This window comes from Phacochoerus africanus, chromosome 3, assembly GCF_016906955.1.
Source record: "Phacochoerus africanus isolate WHEZ1 chromosome 3, ROS_Pafr_v1, whole genome shotgun sequence".
NCBI classification, from domain to species: domain Eukaryota; kingdom Metazoa; phylum Chordata; class Mammalia; order Artiodactyla; family Suidae; genus Phacochoerus; species Phacochoerus africanus.
Genome location: NC_062546.1, coordinates 181844670 through 181870275, shown reverse-complemented (window position 1 = coordinate 181870275; position 25606 = coordinate 181844670).

Sequence of the window (25606 nt, the reverse complement as noted above, 5' to 3'; positions counted from 1 at the left end):
AGTGAACTCTCTGTACTACAATTTTTCTGTAGGTCTAAAATTATACGGAAGTTTGAAAAATTTTAAAAATAGAAAAAATTATTATGTCTCACTTTTTTTTTTTAATAGGGCCACACCCTCAGCATATGGAAGTTCCCAGGCTAGGTGTCGAATCAGAGCTGTAGCTGCTGGCCTATGCCACAGCCACAGCAATGCAGGATCTAAGCCATGTCTGTGACCTATACCACAGCTCACAGCAACGCAGGATCCTTAACCCAATGAGAGGCCAGGGATTGAACCTGCATCCTCATGGATCCTAGTCAGATTTGTTAACTGCTTAGCCACGACAGGAACTCCTATGTCTCTCTTTTTTAAACCATTTCTGCCAACCTTCAGCTTTGAAGCACATAGAAATTAGAATTGTTAAACTTCTCCTCACAGGATTTATTTATAATATTTCTTTCTAAGATTCAGAATATAAGTGTGTTGTTCCCAGTTCTAATTTCTAAATGAATTCAATGATCCTTACTAGTTCCTTATTCACAGCATCTTTTTCTTATGCTATTTTCTAAATTCTTTTTTCAGTTAGATAAATTCCTCTGCCAACTTTTTTTTTGTAAAAGAAAGGTTTATGCATCCTCTGCCCTCAAGTTCCAATATATTTAAGCAGATCTTCTTGCTGCTGTAATAGTCTTGCTTGTTTTCCCTCAGAAATTTGTTGGCATTGCTTCAGTATTTTCTGGCACTGAAGATTATGCAAGTCCTTTGTCACCACATCTTCATTCAGCATTTGTTGGGTGGACATTATTCTGTTTTTGCTGCTATTGCTGTGGTTGTTATTTGTTTGTTTACTTCAACAAGGACACGCTCATGGATTCTGCATTTTCTGAGTTCTTTAATGCTTGGAATGATTTGCAGTGTTTAAATATACTTAGCATGCATGGATTATAGTTTTATCCTTCTCGACACTTTGTAGATACTGCTCTATGATTTTATGGCATCGAATGTTAGTGTAGGAAAATGTGAAACCAGCCTCAGTTTTTATTCATTTGTAGTCAATTTCTTTTCCATCCACTTCTTTGAGGATTTATTTATCCTTGAAGTCCAATAATTAATAAGAATATATCTTGGTATATCCTAGAATGATTTACCAGGTTTTTCTATGGAGTTAACTCATCCATAATTTCAGGGAATTTTTTTTAACACCTATGAATATGCTTTCTCTTCCATGTCAATGACACCAATTATACTTATGTTGAGACATTTGTTTATATCTTTCACATGTTATCTTTTCCTCAACTATTAAGATTATTTTCCTGTTTTCTCTGTGGTTACAGCAATTACTGCAAGCTTTACTGGAACATATTCACTTTTATATTATCACTCCCTTGAGAGATTAAAATTTATTTTTAGCTCTATTTATGTTTTCTTATGAATTATTATTTTTTGATTTGGTGAGAGCCAATTCTCCTTAAGTTTCTTGCTTATGTATTTGAGATCTGTTTGTCTTATGTTTCTTATGAATTATTTTCCTTTTATATGGTGAGAGTGAATTCTCCTTAACTCTCCTGCCTATGTATTTGAGATCTACTTGTCTTCCCCTCTAATTTAAAGTTTAAGAACTAAGAATTTTTTTTTTCATTTGTATACTACTAAAATTGTGTGTGTGTGTGTGTGTGTGCATGCTCACGAGTGTGTGTTGGGGTGGGCAACTTTACTGGATCATGTGAGTTTTTGTTTGAGGGGGTGGAAAGCCAAGATATCCTGGGAATTATTCTTTTTTTTCTAATTTAAAAAAAATGCTTCTTAAAAATATTTATTATCTTTAATCTAGAGCATTGTTTACCCTAAGGATAGCATGACTTGGTCTCTTCCTACAAATATATATGAGGCCAAGAAGATGAGATGTTTCTAATAGCTCCTTTCATACTTGAAGAAAACCTGCTGTGGTAGAAAGTTACTTTTGCAGTTACAGCTCTTCTAATATATTTCCCTAGCTTCCTAGGTCCTTCTTTAACTCATGCAGCTTCAAATTATGGATTATCGCTAAGAATTCTTAGTACATTCTAAAATGTACATTCTAATTTACCTTTTTTTAGTAAGGTGGTTAAGACTGAGACAGGCATTAGAGACTTCGTATGTTCCAACAGAATCTTTTTTCCCCCTTTGGCTATACATTCCTCAACTTTTTATCAAGAAATTACATGTGTTTCATTTTTCGATGGCAGCTGATGAATTGTTTTGCCATGTATTCCTGACTTTGTTTTCACCAGCAAAAATTGCAAAATGCTGTTTGATCCATCTTAATCTGCAATATCCTGAGTATTTCTCCAATGTCTGCTTTTTCTTAAGTCATATCAATTAACCGTTAAAGAATGTTAATACCATTTTAACCACTATATTGTTCAAAATATGTATTCACAGTCATGAATTAGCAATTAATTTTTTCAGTGCATTGTTTATATGTGTGTGTATGTATATATATATATACAGTTTCTGCATTTTTTTATCACTTAGTTTTTCAAACATTTGAAGTGTTATGATAGTAAAGGAGAAATAAAGTGTTCTTTTAAGGTAAATGGTAAAATGTGAAGAATCATGACTAAAATAGTAATATTTAATAGAAATTGAACACAAAGAGAAATCACTGAAGACTGGAACCATTAAAGAATGCTTTGTATTAGGTGTGAGACATGCATGAACTTCAAAGCGGGGCAGGCTTTGGACGGAAAAATGAGAAAGTAGAAAACATCTACAATGAGTAAGGAAACAGGATAGAGAGAAAAAGTGTAAGAACAGGAATAAGTATTTTGTACCCAGTTTCTTGGGTACTTTTGCTAACACTAAGTGTTTGTGTTGGATAAAAAGGGTGTGCCAAGATCAGAAAATTTATGTTTCAAATTTGGAGGGCCTTGACTGTTATGCTAAAGATAACTCTCTCTCTCTCTCTCTTTTTTTTTTTTTTCAGAAATAACAGATCATGACAGAGAAGTTGCACTGGAATATAACATGAAAAATAGCAGTGTTTTAGGATAACAAATAAGTGAGTGCTGGACAATATAAACTTAGGAGATGCAGACATAAAAGTAAGACAGTTTGTTAGAGAAGAGCCATAAAGGATATCATGATATCTTAAAATAGCAACTAGAATATCAGTATGATGGCAAATATTTTTCAGTGCCGTAAGATGTTGGGGACAGAGAAGCAAATAGTGTGGATATCAGTCCTACTATCCCAGAGTTCACAATCCAGCAGAGAACACAGGTATTCTTTCCTTTCTTTTTTTTTTTTTTTTTTTGCCTTTTTAGGGCCCCACCCGCAGCATATACAAGTTTCGGGGCTAGGGCCCAAATCAGAGCTATAGCTGCCGGCCTGCACCACAGCCACAGTAATGCAGGATCCAAGCTGCATCTGCAACCTACACCACAGCTCACAGTAATGCTGGATCATTAACTCACTGAGCGAGGACAGGGATCGAACCTGCATCCTCAGGTTTGTTAACTGCTGAGCCACGATGGGAACTCCCAAACACAGGTATTCTTTTAAGAAAAATTCTTGGGTGATAAATGCTGATAAGAGATGTTACATGAAAAACTGTATCTTGGAAATTATCCTAATCTGGGAGGATCAAGGAAAGGTGCCCTTAACAGTGACTTTGAAACTCTGGTGCTAAGGAATGAAGGTTTGTGACTCCTCCTAATTCATATGCTGAAAACCTGATCCCTAATGTGACTGTATTTGGAGAGAGGGACGTTGGGAGGTAATTAGGTCATGAGGTTGGAGCCCCTGTGAATGGAAATAATGCCCATATAAGAAAAGACACAAGAGAGCTTGCTTCTTCCTTGCTCTTCACCTTGTGGGAATACAATGAGAAGGTGGCCATCAGCAAATTAGGAAGCAGGCTCTCACCAGATACCCCCTCTACCAGCACCTGGGTCTTGAACTTCCTAGCCTCCAGATTGAGAAATAAATGTTTATTGTTTAAGCCACCCAGTCTATGGTAATTTGTTATAGCAGGTGGAAGCTGAGATACTTAGCCCTGAAAACAGATTAAGAGTTAGTTATATAAAGACTGAGGCTGAGGGGATAGAGAGTTCAGTGAACATTCCTAGCAGAAAAAAAAAAAATTGACTAAAGGCCTTGAGGTGCTAGATAAACATCACAATCAGTTTTCTACAATTTTCTTTTCTCTTTTTTTTTGTCTTTTTTTAGGGCTGCACCTGCAGCATATGAAGGCTCCCAGGCTGGGGGTCAAATCAGAGCTATAGCCACTGGCGTATGCCACAGCCATAGCAATGCCAGATATGAGCTCCATCTGCAGCCTACACCACAGCTCAAGGGAATGCCAGATCCTTAGCCCACTGAGTGAGGCCAGGGATCAAATCTGCGTCCTCATGGATGCTAGTCAGATTCGTTTCTGCTAAGCCATGATGGGAACTCCAGTTTTCTGGAATTTACTATGATAGCCAAGAGCCTTTGATGAGCAAAATTGTTGAATAGACAACTATGGTGGAGCTGAGGAAACTTGGTCTGAATTATCTTGCTAAACATGTTTCCTCTTTTATGAACATTATAAAATGCTTTAAAAAGGTGTCATACTCAAAATAAATAATTTGTATAAATGAGGTTGGTAAAATCTTTTTGAAGTCTGTTAATAAGCTCAGTGACACATGACATGACATCAGAGCACAAACCCCAATACTGAAATTATGTAGAAACAGAAAAGAACATGATTCAAAAATGACTTCTAAGGCCTGTGGCATTAGGACAAGAAACAAGGGCAGCCAATAACCATAAAAAAGATCATATTAGTATGGGAAAGGGCTATTTAGCTTGGGAAGGAGAAGGATGGAGGGAAAAAGTAAACATTTTAATCAAATCCAATACTCTGTTATTGATTTCTCTTTGCCAGACATACCTTGTAGAATACTTATAATGCTTTTGACTTTGAAATATTTGGCCGAAGCTATTGGATTAGCCAAGGTAAAAGCTCTGCTTCTGGTGTAATCTCTTGTATTTCATTTATATGTGATTTATTCCTTTCTCCACAAAAGGTTCTTTTTATTGATAAAATAGATGAAACTGAGAATCCCAAAGGGAATTTGATGTCCACCCACACAAAACAGGTTTGCAAAGTGTAAGTAGCAGGCAAGAAAAAGATTCAAGTACATGAAAATTGTGAGTTTCTTCTCTTCCTTTTATTTTCTTTTTTCTTTTCTTTTGTTTTCTTTTATGTTGCAGAGTCAATACTAAACAGATTTTCTGTCCTTTTATGTGTTAGTCAATTAATTATCCTTGAAGCTTTAAATATTGAAAGCAATGTCCCTACACTTGAAATGCAGAGGTTTGTTATTTAAAAAAATTAATGTCATTTACTGTCATTAAGGTTGCACCTGCTTAGGTTGGAAACTTTCACTCAATGTCATATCTGCAAAGGTTTTTAAAGTAAACTCTCTACCAGAAAAATTGGTATTATCTTATTTGCTTCATTGAAGTTAGGACAATTGTCAAAAAATATCTTGACAAGCCTTAAAGGTGTCTTATTTTAATAGTCTCAGTAGGGTTTTGTATCAGGCTGAGTTAGCACATCTTCCCCAATGTTTTAAAATAATGTCCTTGTTAATATTTAATAATATAATATTAAATATTATATATAAATAGTAGGTCTTACTGAGTTTTGTGTCAGTCAAAGATATTAAATACAGAGAAAACATGAATTTATAAACATAAAATGAGAATAATTCCTAATAAATATACATCAGACTCATTTTTATTTAGTGTCAAAGTGATGGACTGGGAAGAAAAATAAGCGATAGGGCTTGGTTCTTGCACATTTGGTTTTAGTCTGGAGTCCGTATTTAATATTCAGACCATGAGAATGTTCTCACTCTAAGAACATCATTCCTCAGAGACCAATCCCTCCTGTTTTAACTCTAAGACCCAAAATAGGCAAATTAAAAGTTTCAAAGTTAAATCAGCATAAGAATAAGAACTAGGGTCTAGTTTGTAATCCACTGCAATCACTCTTCTGAACCCTATGATCGTAAAAGCCTCATTGTCAAATGTGCACATATTCCCTCCATATCTGACCTCACAACTAAGTGATGCTGACCATGTCATTTAACCCTCTTTCGTGCATGTCTTTTTCTCCTGGCTTCCTCAGATCCATTCTGTCCTGGCTCATCTCCTGCTGCCTGGCACCTCCTTCATAGACTCTTATTTTAAATCATCTCTTTTTCTCCCTTTGCACATTTTGTTTCAATTAGTTCATCTATCCTTAATCATTCCTCACATTTCAGGGCTTCCATATAATTTCTCAGTCAATTTGGAGCAATTTTTAGAGTAAGGGGGTGATATTAATAATTCTATACAGATAGCAGGTAGAAACTGGGATTTTCTGGGAATAGACAATCCATTCATATGAAATGATAGAATGCAAAAATGAATTCAACTGTCTACCTCTTCCTGTATCCAAGCCCTTGACCTTGTAAGGCAGAATAACTCAGGTAGTTAATGTAGGAACATGAGCTTTGATATATTCCTTGATATGCTCATTAATTAACATCTGTAACTTAAGGGTCCAGGGAATAATATCCCCACTGGCCTTGTTTACTCCAGAGTATATCTGTTTTACAAACAGGTGGATGTTAATCTCTAACCCACTCCTCAACTGATAGAAAAGGAATGAGAGGAAGGGAGGGAGACTCCCAGCAACTCAAAGTCTAGGGAAAAGAAGAACAAAGACACCGTAAAGCTTAAGGGGCATATCCACCTCTAAGACCCCTATCGGACAAGGACTGATACAGGATTGATATTGACAATTAGGAATCTTTGATAATGATTTGATTACTGATATAGGTAAACAGGGCAAGGCCAGTGGGAAAAAGAACTGATATCTGGGTCCCACGTTGGTACTCTAGTCTTTAAGAAATAAAACCCCCTTAGAAAATTAGAGGAGGGGGATTCCTCCCCCCCCCAGTGTCTTTTCTGGGAGCTATTTGCTTTCCTGTAATAGACTTTTTGCTTCTTACTGTGTGCTGTGTGTTTGTGAAGTTCATTCTTGGGCTCCATGAATAAGAACCTGGATTCCAGTAACATCTTTCTGGTAACACTTGTTACTCTGTAGTCCATACCCTCTCTTACTCTGGGTTTTGGCCAATAGAATAAGAAGGAAATTACATCATGCTCATTCCAGCATAGTCCTCAAGAGAACATGCACAAAACTGTCGGTGCTCTTGCAAAGTTGAACTTGCTTGTCTTTGTACCTGAGCTTCTCTGTAAGAACACATCCAAACTAGCCTATGGGAAGGATGTGAGAAGCACGTAGAGGGTGAGACATCTAGAAGATTTTGAAGGCACTCCAATAATACTAACAGAAGTTGAGCCACCAGAGGACTTGGCCTAAAAGCAGATACAGGCAAGAGGCCAGTTGAAATCAGATCTTCCCAGATAAGCCCAGTATTAAATGATAACCTACAAAATTAAGAGCTGAAGAAATAATTCTTGTATTAATAGCTAAATACATATGAAGTGTTTTATTATGCAACACTATTGTGGCAGTAGATAACTCATATACTATCAAATCATATCTCTCCTAAGATTCAGATTCACATACTGAATATCTTTACCTAAAAGTCCTAAAGATATTTCAAACTAAATAAACCCAAGATAAAGTTATAAAATTTTCAAAAATCCCTTTACATGTGTATACACACACATCATACACACGCATACATATATATAATCTCAGAAGCCCAGTTTTTCATGTTGAAAATCTGGACCATATTAATTATTCAATATTTCCTAATTCTGATAGGGAGAATTATTCTTAGTGTACCTATCTTTTCTATACCTTTATAAATCATGTTTCTTCTATCACTACTCACTAGGCCTTAGCCTTTTTCGGTCAGGGGTCTAGCAAGAGACTTAAGCCCTAATGCCCTAATATACACATTGAATGTACTACATTTATTTACCTCCTATAGATGCAGAAATTCAGGTTTAGAGAACTGAGAAAGTATCACACAAATAATTTATGTAGGGTTTAATTCCCTTAAAGAATCCAGATTAAAAAAGGTTGGTAGGTTGGTAGATCTTTCTTAGTTTTCACCTGGACTATGCTAATAGTTTACTTGACTATTCTACCTTTAGACTCACCTTCTAATTGGTCCACCATAAGTTATGATTTGCTTTAGCCTTTGCCATTGTTTATCATCTGCGAGTGAACTGTATTTAAGAAAAGAAGTTCGGAGTTCCTATAGTGGCTCAGCAGTTAGCAAACCCGACTAGCATCCATGAGGATGTGGGTTTTATCCCTGGCCTCACTCAGTGGGTTAAGGATCTGACATTGCCATGAGCTGTGGTGTGGGTCACAGACATGGTTCAGATTCTGTGTTGCTGTGGGTCTGGCGTAGGCTGGCAGCTGCAGTTCCAATTGAACCCCTAGCCTGGGAACCTCTATATGCCGTGAGTGCAGCCCTAAAAAGACAAAAAGACCAAAAAAAAATTTAAAATTTAAAAATTTGAAAAAGAAAACAGGTTTGATTCTCTCCAACAAGGATGCTAACAAAATTAAATAATGGTATATTTAATACATTCCTAATACCTTTTTATTTCTTATCTTGCTATTGATCAGTAACAATACTTTTTAAATTTGCTTCTGTCACGTTACTGTCTTCATGATGGCTATAATCACTCTATGACTGTGCTGAGTATTTGATACAGACTTTGAAAAGAGTTGAAAATAAACGGAAGAGCCATGCCATGACCAGTTTACCCATATGGGTGTACATCAATGCACATTATAGATCCAGAATGACAACTCTCAACTTGAGAGCTTAATGTCATCTTCCAAGGTGTTACATCCTCTCAGTTAGAATGTTTTCATATATATTATAATGCCTTTTTGAGGTGAGACCTGTGAGCTTTTCTGATATTCCTGGAGCAACAAAATTTTCTACAATCTGCAGTAACTTGCCAAGGTTTCCTCTGTAATTTAATCAGGCCATCAATCAGCAAGGTTAGATCATAAGCTAATATTTCTTTATACCTTATATACAGTTGAATGATTTTTTTGGTTTAACCAGAGGCAAAATGTTAGTTCCTCATGACATTTAACAGTTCCTGAAGTCATTATTTTGACAGCATCTATTTGACCTGAGAAACTTCTTGCCTACGGAAATAGTCTTAGGGCAAAATTTGCTTACATAAAAACTCAAGAATGGAAGTGACCTTAAAGGTGAATCTTAATCATCTATTAAAAATAAATGCAGGCTTCTGAGTAAGATGATGCTATGGATCCACACCTCTAACTCCCCCGACCCAGAGTTTATAGGAATGACCAGGAAAAAAAGAAAACAAGGAATGAACACACTAAGATTAAAACCAAGAAAATTGCCATCAGATGCCCAGAAGCTCAAGGAGTGTCTTCTAAATATATTACAGACCAAATTGGCTGGAAGAATGCATAGAGGTATGGTTTGGAATTTTTAAAAGAGCAGCATTAAGAACTATTCAAAAAAAGATTTTAGAAAATCTCATTAAAACCTCCTTGGAGAACAGAGGGGAATTTATGGAACTAGACTTGATAATATGCAGAAGGTCACTGCAGTAAGGGGTGTTTTCTGGAACAATTGTCTAAAGTATAGCAGAATGCCCAGTGGGGGAGCTCCCTCTAGATTTGAATGAATCAAAAATCTCAGAAGATGGCCTTCCTTTTGGGAAAATGACTAAGAGAAACAGAAAGCACAGAAGCTTTAAGGTTTCTTTTTGAAAAGGGCATGTAAAATAATTGGAAAAATCAGTACACTTAGACCAGTTTTCAATAGAGTTATTTCTTCATCTTTTTTTCCCCCTTAAACCAGAAGATATTTGAAATGATGCTAAAAGTCAGAAGGGGACAATTTTAAAGAATCAGAAAAAATAACTCTCTCTGAAACCCATTCACTAACAAAGAAAAGAGAAATAGCTAGAAAACTGCTGCATCATATTTCAAAAATGCTCAAGACAACTTAGAATCTACGAAGTTAGAGAAAGTAGAGGTGGGAAAGGAAAAATCTGAAATGAGGATCATGTAGTGCTTCCAGGGATGTGGGTATTTGTAAATATGGGACACAGGATGACAAACCCGGCTCAAGAAGGGAATATATATATATATGCTGAATATATATTTTAATATGTCAGTTCCGTGTGATCAAATGTTTTCTGCTAATGGGATAAGTATCACTTATGGCTCACTCATCTAGAAGTATGGGTAGGCCATTGACAGCTTCTTAGTTTCTTCAGGTAAAGCAAGTGTCATCATTTCTTGAACATGCATCATGAGCTAGGTGAAGACCCAAGGGAGTTTAGGGTGGTAGCACTAGGAGTATCCCTTCCAAACTATCTCAATCTTATAACTCAGGTTGAAAAAAAAAATGGATGTGAACTACTGTATTCTGTCAAGCCTGTCGAGTATGAATCCATGACCTAAATATTTTATTTATGTGAAAACCAAGTATTCTCCTGCCATGTAATAAGTCAGACTAGAGTCAAATCTTGGTCTCTGGCAAAAACAGCAAGATTTAATACAATGACAGCTTTATGAAAGTGAAATAAGCTATTTTAATATGAATCCAATTAAAGCTTTTTGAGGGTGGGTTTCAACACTAGCAGTGGTAGGTGGCAGATATGGATGTGATTCAGAAATCAGGAGAAAGAAGAGGGTAGCAGAGGCTGTTTCTTAGCTCTTCAGTGAAATTCAAAGAGCACCCCTAAATGGGGATACATATTTGGTGTGGCATTGTTTACAGACATTAAAGAACTGTAACTGCATGTCTTTTCCATGGAGCAAGGGGAAACATAATTTATCTAATGAAAATCTGCAATGGAGTTACAAATATAAATATATCATTATATAAATGTTGTTTACTAATATAAAAAATAATAATTTCAACTTTGCACCTAAATAAGAAAGGAGGAAAGAGATGAATTAGATGAAGGTGATAAAAACAGATGATAAACTTGGTGATAATACTGTAATAACTTTATATGGTAACAGACAGTTGCTAGACTTATCAGGAAAACCAATTCACAATATATATAAATGTCAAGTTACTATATTGTATACCTGAAACTGATATGATATTGAATGTTAATTATACTTCAATTTTTAAATTTTTAAGAAATTCACAAGGCCAAAAAGTTATGCTGCTTTATTTCTTAGCTAGGTTACACAGATCACCTAACTGACATGTGTTTATAATATATATATTTGATAATATATCCTATTAATCTTTATTTATTTGTAACTAATTACTTCAAGGTAAAATCCAGATTATTAGAGCTAGTTAAATAATTCATAATATCTATTAAAGATCATCAAACACCTCCCCATACACATGCAGATATGGAAGATCAAGTATGTGTTTAAGAGCAATAGGAGAAGGAGAAAACATAAAGATGAAGTGGAAAAAATGATTATTAAAATAATATGAATAGAGACTGTCTTGACTATGGTATAATAGCCAAGATATTGAAGCAATGTAAGTGTCCTTCAACAGATGAATGGATAAAGAAGATGCTCTATACATTCTTGTATGGAAACACTACTTGGCCATATAAAAGAATGATGAAAAGAATGAAATTTTGTCATTTGTGACAACATGGAGGGACTTGAAGGGTGTTATGCTTAGTGAAATAGTCAGAGGAAAAAATACAATATGTTATCACTTATATGTGGAATCTAAAAAAATAAAACAAAGGAATACTACTCAGCCATAAAAAGAACAAAATAATGCCATTTGCAACAACATGGATGGAACTGGAGACTCTCTTACTAAGTGAAGTAAGTCAGGAAGAGAAAGACAAATACCATATGATGTCACTTATATCTGGAATCTTATATATGGCATAAATGAATCTTTCCACATAAAAGAAACTCATGGACTTGGAGAATAGACTTGTGGTTGCCAAGGAGGAGGGGGAAGGAGTGGGATGGATTGGGAGCTTGGGGTTAATAGATGCAAACTGTTGCCTTTGGAATGGATAAGCAATGAGATCCTGCTGTATAGCCCTGGGAATTATATCTAGTCACTTATGATGGAGCATGATAATGTGAGAAAAAAGAATCTATACATGTATATGTAACTGAGTCATCTTGCTATACAGTAGAAAATTGGCAGAACACTGTAAACCGGCTATAATGGAAAAAAATAAAAATAATGATATAAAAAAAATAAAAAGATTTTTGAAACAAAAAAATAAAATAAAAAATAAAGTAGTGAATATAACAAAAAAGAAATAGACCCTCAGATATAAGAAACCAAGTAGAGGGTACAGGGGAGGGATGGGGGGGATAATAAGAGGGATTTAGAGGTACAGACTACAAAATAAATAAGCTATAAGGATATATTGTAGAGCACAGAGGATTGGTGCAATGTTTTATGATAACTATAAATGGAGTATAAGCTTTAAAAAGTATGAATCATTATGTTGTAAAACCTGAAATTTATATAATATTGTAAGTCAACCAGATATCAATAAATTTTAATGCTTTGAATTAGATAAAAAGATTGGAATCAGGGTGTTTTTATTTAAAATGAGAAATTCTGTCTTCATGAAGAATCAGTGAATTACGAAATACTATGGATCCATGCTTGAAGGGAACCCAATAATCACTAAGACGTGAATCGAAAAGAAAAAAAGAACTCAAGAATATATTGAAAATATTGCTCTAACCATACCAGCAGTAAATGATATCACCAACTAACTAGAGTTGTTTAAACATCTGATATCAAAATATATTTAATAATAAAGATAAAAAAGAAGTTTCACTCAAACCTATAGCTCATACTGTACTTAATGGAAAGAAAAATTAGTATATTTTGTTTTGAGAGCAAAAATATAGCATTTTAAAATGCATAAAATGCTTCTATAGCATTTCTTTGAAAGAAATTCGCAGCTATAAACAGTCCATTAAAAAATAATAAAGATCACCATGATATCATATCCTTCCACATTAAGAAGGGAGGAAAAGAGAAAACTAAATCTAAAGGAAATAGAAGGAATTAAATAAATACTATAGTGGAAATAAATAAAAGATAATTTAAAAAATATATAGAAAATAATTAATAAATGTTGGTTCTTGAAAAAAGTAATAAAATTCACAAATCTTGAGCCAATATGAGCAACAAAAAGAGAAGACTAAAATTATTAAAATTATTAAAATCAACAATTAAAAAGGGCATTGCTACCAAATTTCCAGAATTACAAAGATAATACAGGAAATTGAACAATATGGCAATAAATATGGCAATAATATGGCAACAAATCATATAATCTAGATGAAATGGATGAATAAAATAAAATCATTCCACAAAGAAAAGGACAGAACCAGACAGTTTCACTGACGAATTTTGCCAAATATTTAAAGAATTAATACTAATCCTTTACAAATTCTTCCAAAAAATACAAGATGGGGGAAACAACTCATTCAGTGAGGTCAGTATTGCTTTGAATCTTAAACTAGAGAAAAACATCACAAGAAAATTATAACATATCTCATGAATATACATGAAAACATTCTCGACAACAACAACAAAAAACAAGCACACTGAATCTGGCAACATATTAAAAGGATTTTCAAAAAGGCAGGAAATAGCAAGCATTAGAATGGTTGTGGAGAAAAAGGAATCCTCGTTATACTGTTATGGAAATGTAAATTGGCACAGACACTATAGAAAATGGTATAGAGATTCTTTAAAAATCCGATAGAACTACCACATGATCCAGTTATTCCACCTCTGGGTATTTATCTGAAGAACATAAAACATTAATTTAAAATATATATACACCCCTATGTCCATTGCAACATTATTTACAACAGCCGAGTCACAGAAATGACCTAAGAGCCCAGTAAAGAATGAATGAATAATGGAGTTGTGGTATCTATAGATACAATTGAACATTTCTCAGCCATAAAAAAGGTGAAATCTTGCCATTTCTGACAATATGGATACATCTGGAGAGTATTATATTAAGTGAAATAAGTCAAATAGAGAAATACTGTATCATGTCACTCAAAGGTGGAATATTAAGTAAACAAGCAAAACAAAACCCAAAAATAAACATATAGTTACAGACAGCAGAGTAGTGTTACCAAAGCGGATGGGGAGTGTAGGGAGGGTGAAATGAGGGAGAGGGTCAATTGTCTGGTGATGGATAGAAACTAAATTTTAGTGGTGAGCACAACTGCTGTATACACAGAAGTTGAAGAATAATTTGTATACATGAAACTTATAAAATGTCATAACCTGATTCTTTAGAAAGGAGGTTATAACCATGAACAACCAGTGTTTTTTTCCAAGAATGCAGTCATTCAACATACAAAAATCAATCAATATAAAACACTATATTGATCGAATAAAATACGGAAACTACATGACCATTTTAATAGTTACAGAAAAAGTGTTTAATAAAATCTAACACTCTCTTATGATAAATGCATTTAACAAATTGGGAATGGAAAGGAAATTCCTCAACCTGATAAATACATCTACAAAAAATTCATGACTAACGTATTTAGTGATGTAAGATGGAAAACTTTCCCCCTAAAATCAGAAATAAGACAAGAATATCTGCTCTTTCTATGTTTATTGAACCTTGTTCAAGAGGTTTTAGGTGAACAATTCGTTTAAAAAAATAAAAAGCAATCATATTGGAAAAGGAAAAGGAACACTCACTAAACTCACAGATAACATGCCAAGATAAAAAATAGAAAATTCTAAGAACTCTACTAAAATTATCAAAATTAGTGGTATTGTATAGAGATACAAGATCAATATACAAAAATCAAGTCTATTTCTGTACCTTAGCATTGAATAATCTCAAAAAATTAAATTAAAACAATTTCATTTATAGTAGCATCAAAAATAAAAAAAATACTTAGGAATAATTTAACATAGTAGTATTGCGTATTAGTTTTCTTTTTCCTAATGTAACAAATTACCACAGAGTGGGAGAAAATAACACAAATTTCCTAAAACTCTGAAATATGTTTTCCTGGGCTAATAACAAGATATCAAAAGGTCTGGTTCTTTCAGGTGTCTTGAGGGGAGCTGCTCTTTCTCACCTCACACTGCATCACATCACTCCTGCTCTGACCCTTTTCTGCCTCCCTCTTCTACATTTTAAGGAGCTTTATGATTACACTGGGCCCACCTGAATAATCCAGGATCATCTTATTTTAAGGTCAGCTGAATATAAATTTTAATTCTATCTGCAATTTTAATTCCATTTTGTTATATGATATGTTTTAGAGATTCTGTATTTTGTCCAGCCTTTCTCTCTCTCTCTTTTTTTTTTGCCATTGTTGAAAACCTGACATTTTAAATAGTACAATGGGGAAAGTCTGTAAATGAGACTCCTCCCCAGGGTTTGTTGTTGCTTTTTGCTGTCCTTGTTGTTTTTAGGGATTTTTCTAAAGTAATTCATTAAGGTCTCTCTTTGTTGTGCGTGGCCACAGAAGTCTGCCTGTTTAGCAAATGATTAAACAGATAATGGTTCAATGCCTTGAAAGAATAAGTCATCCAGTCTTTGTCAAGTGGCTCTGTTGAGGCACCTGTTCAGCATTCTGAAGTTTTACAGCTCTGCCTTAGCCTTTACTTCCTGTTTGAACAAGTCTCAAGTTCAGCCAGCTGTGAGAGATCAGACCTTTCCCAAGTCTCTCCTGGCATGCACCCAGCTCTCCAAATGCATGTGTCCTTTGACGTCCCTATGAATATGACAGTGTTTCAATGCTCCTTATGGACAGTTAATTATGTAATTTTTCTGTTTAAGAATTTTAGGAGTTCCCATCGTGGCTCAGTGGTTAACAAATCCAACTGGGAACCATGAGGTTGCGGGTTCAATCATTGGCCTTGCTCAGTGGGTTAAGGATCCGGCATTGCCATGAGCTGTGGTATAGGTCATAGACGCAGCTCTGATCCCGCTTGCTATGGCTGTGGCATAGACCAGCGGCTACAGCTCTGATTAGACCCCTAGCCTGGGAACCTCCATATGCCATGGGTGCAGACCTAGAAAAGACAAAAAAAATAATAAATAAATAAAAGTCTAACAAAAAAAAAAAGAATTTTAGTTCACCTCTGCTTTGCCCAAATGTCATTGTTACCTTAGGCAGTCGGAATATTAAACAAGCACTGCTACTTGTTTGCTACCAATGCCGTAAAAAGCAGTCCATCCATAGAGAGTAGGCCTTGACTCAGGTCAAATAAAAACAAACCCTGAAAATGGCAATGGGCTTCTGAGAAGTTCAAATAGTGACCTTTCCCTTAGAATGGGGCTTTGTGGAGCTCTTCAAACTTGTTCTGCTCTGCTACATGCTGGCATTGGTTTTCACAGCTACCATAGTTGTGAGACAATTGGTTTTCAAGGCTATTGCAGAGTTTGGGAGAGAGAGGGATGGGAATTGGGCGAGTTAAAACATATGAAAGGTCACATTCTTACTCAGATGCAGAAATTTTTCTTTAATTAATGCTCTTTTAATTGATATATGCTTAAGTTCTAGAGTTCTGAAAAAGTTAACTACGACAATTTTTGCCAGTATTCTCTCTGCTTTTATGAAGGAGAGATTTTTGAAGGCCCTTATTCTGCCATTCTGGAATTTCTTTTGCTAATGACTGGGCTTTTGAATGAAATTTATCCCCATTGCAATATTAATCAGAGGAAGGTTTTATATTTTATATTTGTAAAATGTCAAAGGAAGGACTAATATCAGGTTTGGGGTTACTTTGATAGAGCCACCTCGGTAGTGACAAATGGTCTGTGTGAGTGTGCAATGCATGTGTGTGTTTGTGTATATTTCCCTATAATCACATGATATGACCAGAAGCATGAGAGGAAGTGACCACATTCTGGGTCTATAATTTTCAACTCTGTTCATCTTAATTAAATAAATATTGATTCCCCATAATATGTCAATAGATATGCTATTTCCTAAGGATACAAAGATGTATACGATATAGACCCTGTCCTAAAGCAGCTTATAGTACTTCTCAGATTTTATTTTCCTTGTAGAAAGTGAGAGACAGTCCAAGAGACCTGGAGATAATACTGGTTTAAACAAGATCTCAATTAGAACCTTCCAAACTCCACCAATGATGATACTCTTACCAAATGTTTACTCTGAGTCCAAAGCTGCTAAATGTTTTATTCAGATGCTTTTCATGTATTCTTCATGAAAACCTTATGAAGTAGGTAGTCCTCATTCTCAAATGAGCATCTGAGGCTGAGACAGAGGCTCTCAGAGATTAAATAAAATGACATGGCTGGTTCTTTGTCACACCAACAGATGAAAACAAGTCTGATTTTAGAAGGTACTTCTTATGTAGTACCAGATCCTGCCACTTGCCTGAGGAAAGCCCTGGGCCAGTCTCTCCAAGTTTTCACTGAGTTGGGAGACTATAGGAAGTTTTTATTTTCTTAATACTTTTCTCTATGGTGATCATGTACTACTTTTAGAATTAGACAAAAACACTTAACGAAATATAATGTTACCTTCAATGTTCAGCTTCTTCACATAAAAGTGACAGACTATATGAAGAACAGAAGCGTAACATATGCCTCATCAAAGAACAAAAAGTAGAACATTATTATTTAACAGGTATATCTCAGAATTACCTTGGTAAATATCTACTGAGGTTTCCAGATTAGGAAAGCATCTACCTCTGAAGCTTAGAAGGAAGCAGGGCATCACAATCTTAGAGAATTGCTGCATCAATCCCTAAATGATGTTTTGGAATTTGAACCTTTGGCTTTATGTTTCTAGCAAATAAAACGATTAACCATTCTTCTATTTTTTTAAATAACTAAATGAGACACTTGTCAAAGAGCTTTCATACTTTGGTTTTAGGCACCGTATAAATACACGAATAGATAGCTCGTACAGCAAAGAGAGAGTATGAAGGATTTTGCAGAGGCCCATTTATTCACAATTCATAAATCAGCTTATAAGGGTAGAAGTTATGTTTAACAGGATGCTGTCAGCTCTATTTCTGCCTCAGGCAGTGAAATCAGGAAAAGAAAATGCAGCACTATGAAATTGTTTAAACTGCTAATCCCAACTACTTTCAGCTTATGGAGACATTTGGGAAGATACATGCTGTTTCACATAGTAAGCTGTGGTCATACAAAAGAAAATGCAACTTCAAACGTCAGAGAACTGGACATTGTATTTTACATTCAAGACAATGTTACTGTCATTGAGCAGTTCGCTGATATAGGTAAAGACCAAATAATATGTTATTTAGGTAGTGTAGTGTGTGTTTTACTGATCCATTAAAGTCAACCTGGACATTGACATGCAACTCTGTTTTGGTTGCCCAAAGCTATACTAAATGAATGAAAAATAATAATACATGCCTGTGGATACAGCAGGTCAAACACTATATGGTTTAATTCCTCAAAAACAAAAAAAAATATTTTATTTTTAAATGTATTTTTAGGAATTCCTGTTGTGGCTCACCGGTAACAAACCTGACTAGTATCTATGAGTGCAGGCTCGATCCCTGGCCTTGCTCAGTAAGTTAAGGATCCGGAGATGCCTTGAGCTGTACTGTAGTCACAGACACACACAACTTGGATCCCATGTTGCTATGGCTATGGCACAGGCCCGCAGCTATAGCTCCAATTAGACCCCTAGCCTGGGAACTTCCATATGCTGCAGGTGCAGCCCTAAGAAGAACCCCTCCCCAAAAACAGCATTTTAAAATACATTTATTTTAAATACCCTTTATTTTAAAAGGCAATTTTTGGTGTTTCTGGCCATTTTTTAGCGAACCAAATCCTAAAAAAAGGAAATGCAGAATTCTTCCTTCTATAAAAACAAAATAAGATGAACTTATTGGTATAATTTTTAAAGAGATATTTTTAAGTAGACATCTTTTTGCATTAATTATATTTGATTTTCAATTTTTACATGTCTATGCTTAACTTGGTATGAAATTCAGACATAATCTTCTGATATTTCATGGTTTAATGGCATTCTTCTAATTCCAGCTTAGTGTAACCCAGACATCACAATTAATGTCTTCTTAATCCACTGTGTTTAAAGCTTTATTTAAAAAAAAATTGAGCAATGTCTACGTTCTCTGTCAATGAATGAAAAATAATAACAGACAACATTTATTGAGCATATATGTGCCAGGCAACAGAATTTGTGTTTTTTATAGATTATGGTATTTAGCCTTCACCATTAAACTGAAAAGTAGGTATTACTATTGTACCCATTTTTCAGATGAGAAAACTAACAGGATTTGCAAAGTTGAAGCTAAAATGGGCAACCTGAAACTCTGATTTTATGTGTCAGAGCAGGATGCCTACTTTGCACTGGATTATGCTTAAGATTCCTGATTTTTGGCACTGTACATTTCACTCTTTCAACAGCGCAAAGGCAGAACCAATAGAAATCTGCATTGTTCCACCCCTTCATCATTTTTAGCCACCGATGGATAACTTTCAACAGCCAGTTCATCAGTCTACCCAGTAAAGGCAAAGGGTGCTTTACCTTACCAATGTGTGACTGCCATCTAGTGGTAAACATTTAGTAATTGCTCGTTCTACAGGAATTAGTTACCCATGTCATTCCTAAAATGTCTTGATAGGTAAATTCTATTAAGAAACTTAAAATCTTAGATACAAACAAAACCAATTTTACTATAAACAATAGAAGGAAATGATTTAGTTGTGTGTATAGTGTTATTTTGAAACAATAAAGCTTTTGGGAGTCTGAACCTTTTGTTAGTAAGAGTTTTAAACTGTCTTCAGATTGTATAGTTTAATATTTGTATAAGGATGATATAGTTAAAAGTTTTCCACATACATTTTATTTTTTGAGCTAAAAATTGGTTAGAAAATGTAAATGTTGAAAATATTTTAATAAAAATAATCATTATCTTTAGGGAAAAGAAAAACGTGGCTAACATTTACTGGGAATAAACACCAGCTGGACAAGTAATAAGGTTTGCGTAGATATTGAAGGTTTGGACAAAGAGGACTCGCTCTTATTTAGATTTTAGGCATCTTAGGTATTTTTGTCTGTTTGGTTTTATGTTCCCCAATTTGCTCCATTACCTGTAAATATCCATTCCTCATTTGATCCATCTAACCCCATGGCATCCAGATTCTACATTCACCTTCTTAGTTCCCAGCTGCTCCCAAATCCCTTCTCTTTATCAATTTCAACATGTAGGGGTTAAAAATATTTGCAAACATGTATGTATTAAGTATAAATGATAGATTTTTTTCCCAATTACTTTATTTATTTATTTATTGGTCTTTATTTTAGGGCCACCATTTGGAAGTTCCCAGTCTAGCGGTCAAATCAGAGCTGCAGGTGCCATCCTATACCACAGCCAAAGCCATGTCTTAGAACTATACCACAGCTCAGGGCAACGCTGGATCCTTAACCCACTGAGCGAGGTCAGAGATCAAACTCTCATTCTCATGGATACTAGACAGGTTTGTTACAGCTGAGCCATGATGGGAACTCCCCAACTACTTCAAATTAAATTTTTATGTCTAACTATTAATTTAATTTATAATATGATATTCTCATAGTTGCATCATTTACATATTCCATGCTTTTATTTATGTATGTATTTATTTATGTATTTATTATTATTAAAGTAGAGTTGATTTGCAGTGTTTCATCAAATTCTGTTATACAGCAAAGTGACCCAATCACACACATTTCCCTGTGTTGTACAGTTAGGGTCCCATTGCCCATACATTCCAAATATAACAGTTTGACTCCCAAAAACCCCAAAACGCCCATCCATCACATTCCTTCCCCTTTCCCCCTTGGGAACCCTAAGTCTGCGTGCCTTGTACAAACTCCTTCAGAACTGATATCTTCCCAAAATAAAATAAAGCCTTTTGTTGTCATTTCTATTAATCATTTACTATTTTTCATCCTCCTAAGAATGAAATTCTACAAAAAGAATATTTGCTATTCAGTATGTCTCCCTTAAAACACATACAGCTAAATGTATTTTCTCCCATTATTTTTAAAAGCCATGTAGTTGAATTTTACTAAAATTCTGACAGAGAAAGCACTGAATGTAAATTCATACTATGGGTGAATAACGATGTATTTCACCTCATTTAATTTCAGTAATTGAGTGGGAAAACAGGAAGATCTATTAAAAGGACCGTGTGCTGGTCAACACTAATGAGACAATCTCAGAGTCACTGGCTGTCATGGAGATGGGGCATTATGGAAACCTGGTTAGTATGCCAAGCAGCTACATAAGCGACAGGCTACACTTCTAATTGTGTTGTCTCTGCTTGCAAAATGGGCTTTATGTTCCTGAAAGGTGAGAGGTAGTGCAGACCTGTTTATTCATATGCCAAATATGGAATTATTACATATTCAAAAATTAAATTCAAACAGCTAGCACCAAAGGTAAAATTATATTTTGAAAACATTTTCAAAAATTAAAATTAAATTAAAATATAATTCGCTCTTTTCATTAACATACATTTTTGAACATTTGTGCTTATTTTTATTTCAATCTAATTTCATTGATATCCATACCAAGGATAAGACAAAGATTTTTTTTTTAAAGTTTTGTAAACACACGATAAGTCAATAAAGTCCTCCTAAGAATGAAATTTCCCAATGGAGTGGTTAGGAAGTTGCCTTAAGAACTATGAGGCTCTAAAAGTAATTAGACCAGAGAGTGTTAAAAAAAAGTCAGACAGAGGAATCTTTATAAATGCTAAGTATAATGAAGAAAATGAGAAGACAGTTGGGACTGGGGATAGGGGTTGACCACCACCAACTGTGGGCAGAGTTTCCTGACACCAGAATAATGCATGTCTGTTTAACAATGTCTTACTTTCTGTGTCCTCATGCTTTTGGTATAAAAATTCAGTGAATCCTGAAAATTACAAGGCTCAGTGCCTTCAGTTCTGCTTTGTTCTCCTGAGCAAGTATCACTGGATTTTTAAAGAAATTGATTACTACCTTCTGATCCTTTTTGGTAAATAACTAAAATACTAAGAGGAAAAGATGCAAGATTAACAGAGGCAAAGCAAACACCGGCATGCATTATTGGCCAGAAGTCCGTGGTTCTTGTCAGAGCTGGTGAGTACAATGAGCATTTATAATGCCTGTCCTGGGAAGCTTATGACCCATTTTAAATGCTTCAGCATGTGGACTAAGTTTTACATGTACCAAAATATCAAAAACTATCAATCTAATGTCAATATAATGAAAGCCACTTATCAAAATTCAGTGAAAGAGGTGGGGTTGCTGAGATAAAAGTGGTACCTAAGGCAGCAAAGTATAAAGTTTCAAGTTCCATTTATATAAGATGAGTAAGTCCGATGGATCTATTGCACAACATAAAGACTACAACTAAATATACTTATTGAGTACTTAAAAATTTGCTGAGGGTAGATCTTATATTAAGGGATTTTATAATAACAATAATAAGACTGAGTAGGAGGAACTTTTGGAGATGATAAATGTGTTTATGGTATAGATTGTAGTGATGGTTTCAAGGATGTATACCTATCTCCAAATTTATCAAGCTGTATACATTAATTACGTAGTTATTCATACTTCAATAATAAAGTGGTTTAAGGAAAAAAAAAAAGGGCATCAGAGCAAAGACATGAAGTAAATGCGTGCATTGCTGGAGAGATTAGGCTGCTCTGGAGTTGTGTGCACTGACCTGGGATGGAAGCAGCAGTTTGAAAGCCAGTCTGTGTGGCCCAGTCCCGTGAGAAGCACGTTGCCTTTCGGGAGTGCCACCAACTTCCAGACTCGGTCCTCCCCACAGGAGACTAGGAATTCTTTGTGGGGGTGCATGACGATGCTACGTGGGGCAAAAGAAGAAAAGGAAGTTATGGGGAGATAATAGTGAATGGTTTCATACTGAGAATAAATGAAATAACAGTGATTATCCATTTCAGCCAGGCAGGACAGCTTATAAAGTGCTGGCTCAGAAGTCAGATGGGCCAGGGTCTACATACTGGCTAGAGATCTAACTTATAGTTTCCTGAATGCCATCAATCTAATTAGGTTCATAAGATCTCAGATTCTTCATTTGAAAAATAGGGTGGTTTATTTAGGAAATAATCATATTTAATTCTGATTTAGGTGAACACTGATGTCTAATTCTGGTTTTGAAACAATAACTGTGGTTTTTCTTTTCAGGAAGAAAGTTATGCTGATGAAAATCTGATGTCAGGCTATTTGGACCAGTAGCCATGCTTATTAAACAAACAAACAAACAAACAAAAAACTTTGTTTCAGACTACAGTACAACTTAAATTAGGCATTATCCAGGAAAGGTTCATGAATCATTACTACATTATCATAATTCTATAATAAATTCTATAAATGAAACATTAACTCCATGGCCCACTATCTACACAAAGTAAAGGAGTTCAAATTTTGCACTAATACACCACTTAAATTGGCTTCAGTCAATGCACAGTACACAAATTACAGTAATGAATTCAGGATGCATAAGGCAATTCCCACTCTACAATGGCATAGAAGGAAATGAGAAAGAAGTATGTAAAATTAATGATGAGCACATTAAGCAGTATTATGATCATTGTGGCTAGTTAAATACTGGAGCTAACCCATTCTAAAATCAAGAGTCTACAAGGTTAATGCCTAATACTTTATCTATGACAATTCTTTAAACTTATTTATGTAGAATTTCATCTATGTCTTACAATGTAATGGGGACGAATGTGTCCAATGTTAAGTACTATTAAAATGCCAGCCTAAATATTAGCAGAAACTTGTTCAATCTCAACATAGCCATATCAAGTCAAATATATAATGCATTTACTTGTCTATAAAGTGAAATAAATAATAACTTAAAAATAAAAATTAGACAATCATTTCTCTTATAGTCCATTGTATGAATGGCATTGTTCCCTTCTTCTGCAATTTAGACTTTAGGAAATCAATTTCCCAAAGAAATCATGGTCTTGGTCCACATCTATGTAGATAATTCCAGGGCTTACATGGGAGCCAAGATTATCCTTATGGATCCCTTCCAGTAATTCCATTACATCCCCAAATTCTGAGCTGAAAAAATATCTCCCCCTGTTAGACCTATACAGTTCTGTAAATCTGTAGAGTTGATCAGTGTTGGAAACATTCAACTCACAGGCGTGTAACCAATGAGGAGGGCCTTCTTTCTAGTGAAACAGTTTCCTTCTCTCCAGCACTTTGTTGCTCAAAATAAACGCAGTAGAAGGGAAATTATTTATTTTGTAATTCATCATAATGTTGCTTTGTGACTTTCAGAAGGCCAATTTAGGAAAGGAATTTATTACGTATCATATTGGGGGGAATACATTTATAGAACCTAATTAGAAGAAAAATATGATGAGAGGTAAAAAATGTCAGGTTGAAATGAATTCTATATTCAAACACACATAAGAAGGCAAACTAAATCTTTGAAGCTACTGAGTATGATATATGTTGGCTCACAGCTTTCCTGGCAGACACATGAACACTTGACTAGATGATAAATTACCTTGTTTAAGTGAAGATAACTAAAATCATTGATGTCTTTACAAACTTTGAAAGATAAGTTTCCAAAATGACTTTAGTGAGGGGAGTTATTTGTACAGGTTAAGGAAAAAATCCATAAACACAAACATACTGGTGGTTCATCTGTTTTGAAAGTATTTTTCTTGACTCTTCTTTGTTATAGTTTTTTTTTATTATAGTTGATATACAATATTCTGTCAATTTCTGCTTACAGAAAAGTGACCCAGTTATACATATATATATATATATATATACGCATTATTTTTCTCATATTATCTTCCATCATGTTCCATCACATGTGATTGGATATAGTTCTCTGTATTATATAGCAGGACCTCATTGCTTATCCACTCCAAATGCAATAGATTGTATCTAGACTCTTCTGATCCCTCTACTCTGGGACCCCTTCCACACCACTTGCATTTCACGTGGACTGATTCTACTAATAACACTCTCTGGCTTCTTTGTGTACATACTCTTCTTCTAACATTGTCTTAAAAAAAAAACTTAGCTACATATGACTCTTTTCCTACTCATTCTGGACCAATTTTAGTCAAACACTGATGTTCTTTAAAATGTATGGTATTTTACTTCCCCCATGAAATGGTCTTTAAATGACAAGAAATATTTCTAACATGCTATTTTCACAGCAAGTGATTAATAAGTACTTCATATCGAGTTAGTCACAGAACAAGTACACCAGAAAAGACCGGGTTATAGGGATAAAGATCTGCAATCAAGAGTCACAGATCCAGATTCAGATCATTCCCTGTGGGAGATGAGCAAGACAGGAAATACAGATTAAGGGCCACTGACCAGACATATCTCCCCTGATACAGAATATAGTGAAGTTGAGTCTTATTACCTACTCTATAATAGGGCACTGGTGTCTGAAATCCTCCCCTCTTCCTTCTCATCATCGTCAACAACAATATCTAGCATTGTTTGAAAACTTAATATTCACCAGAATCTGTTCTAAATGCCTGATTCTCACAGCAAGTAGAATGAAAGTTCATGAGGGTAGGAGTTTATGTCTGTTTGCTATACACTTGCTGTATACTCAAC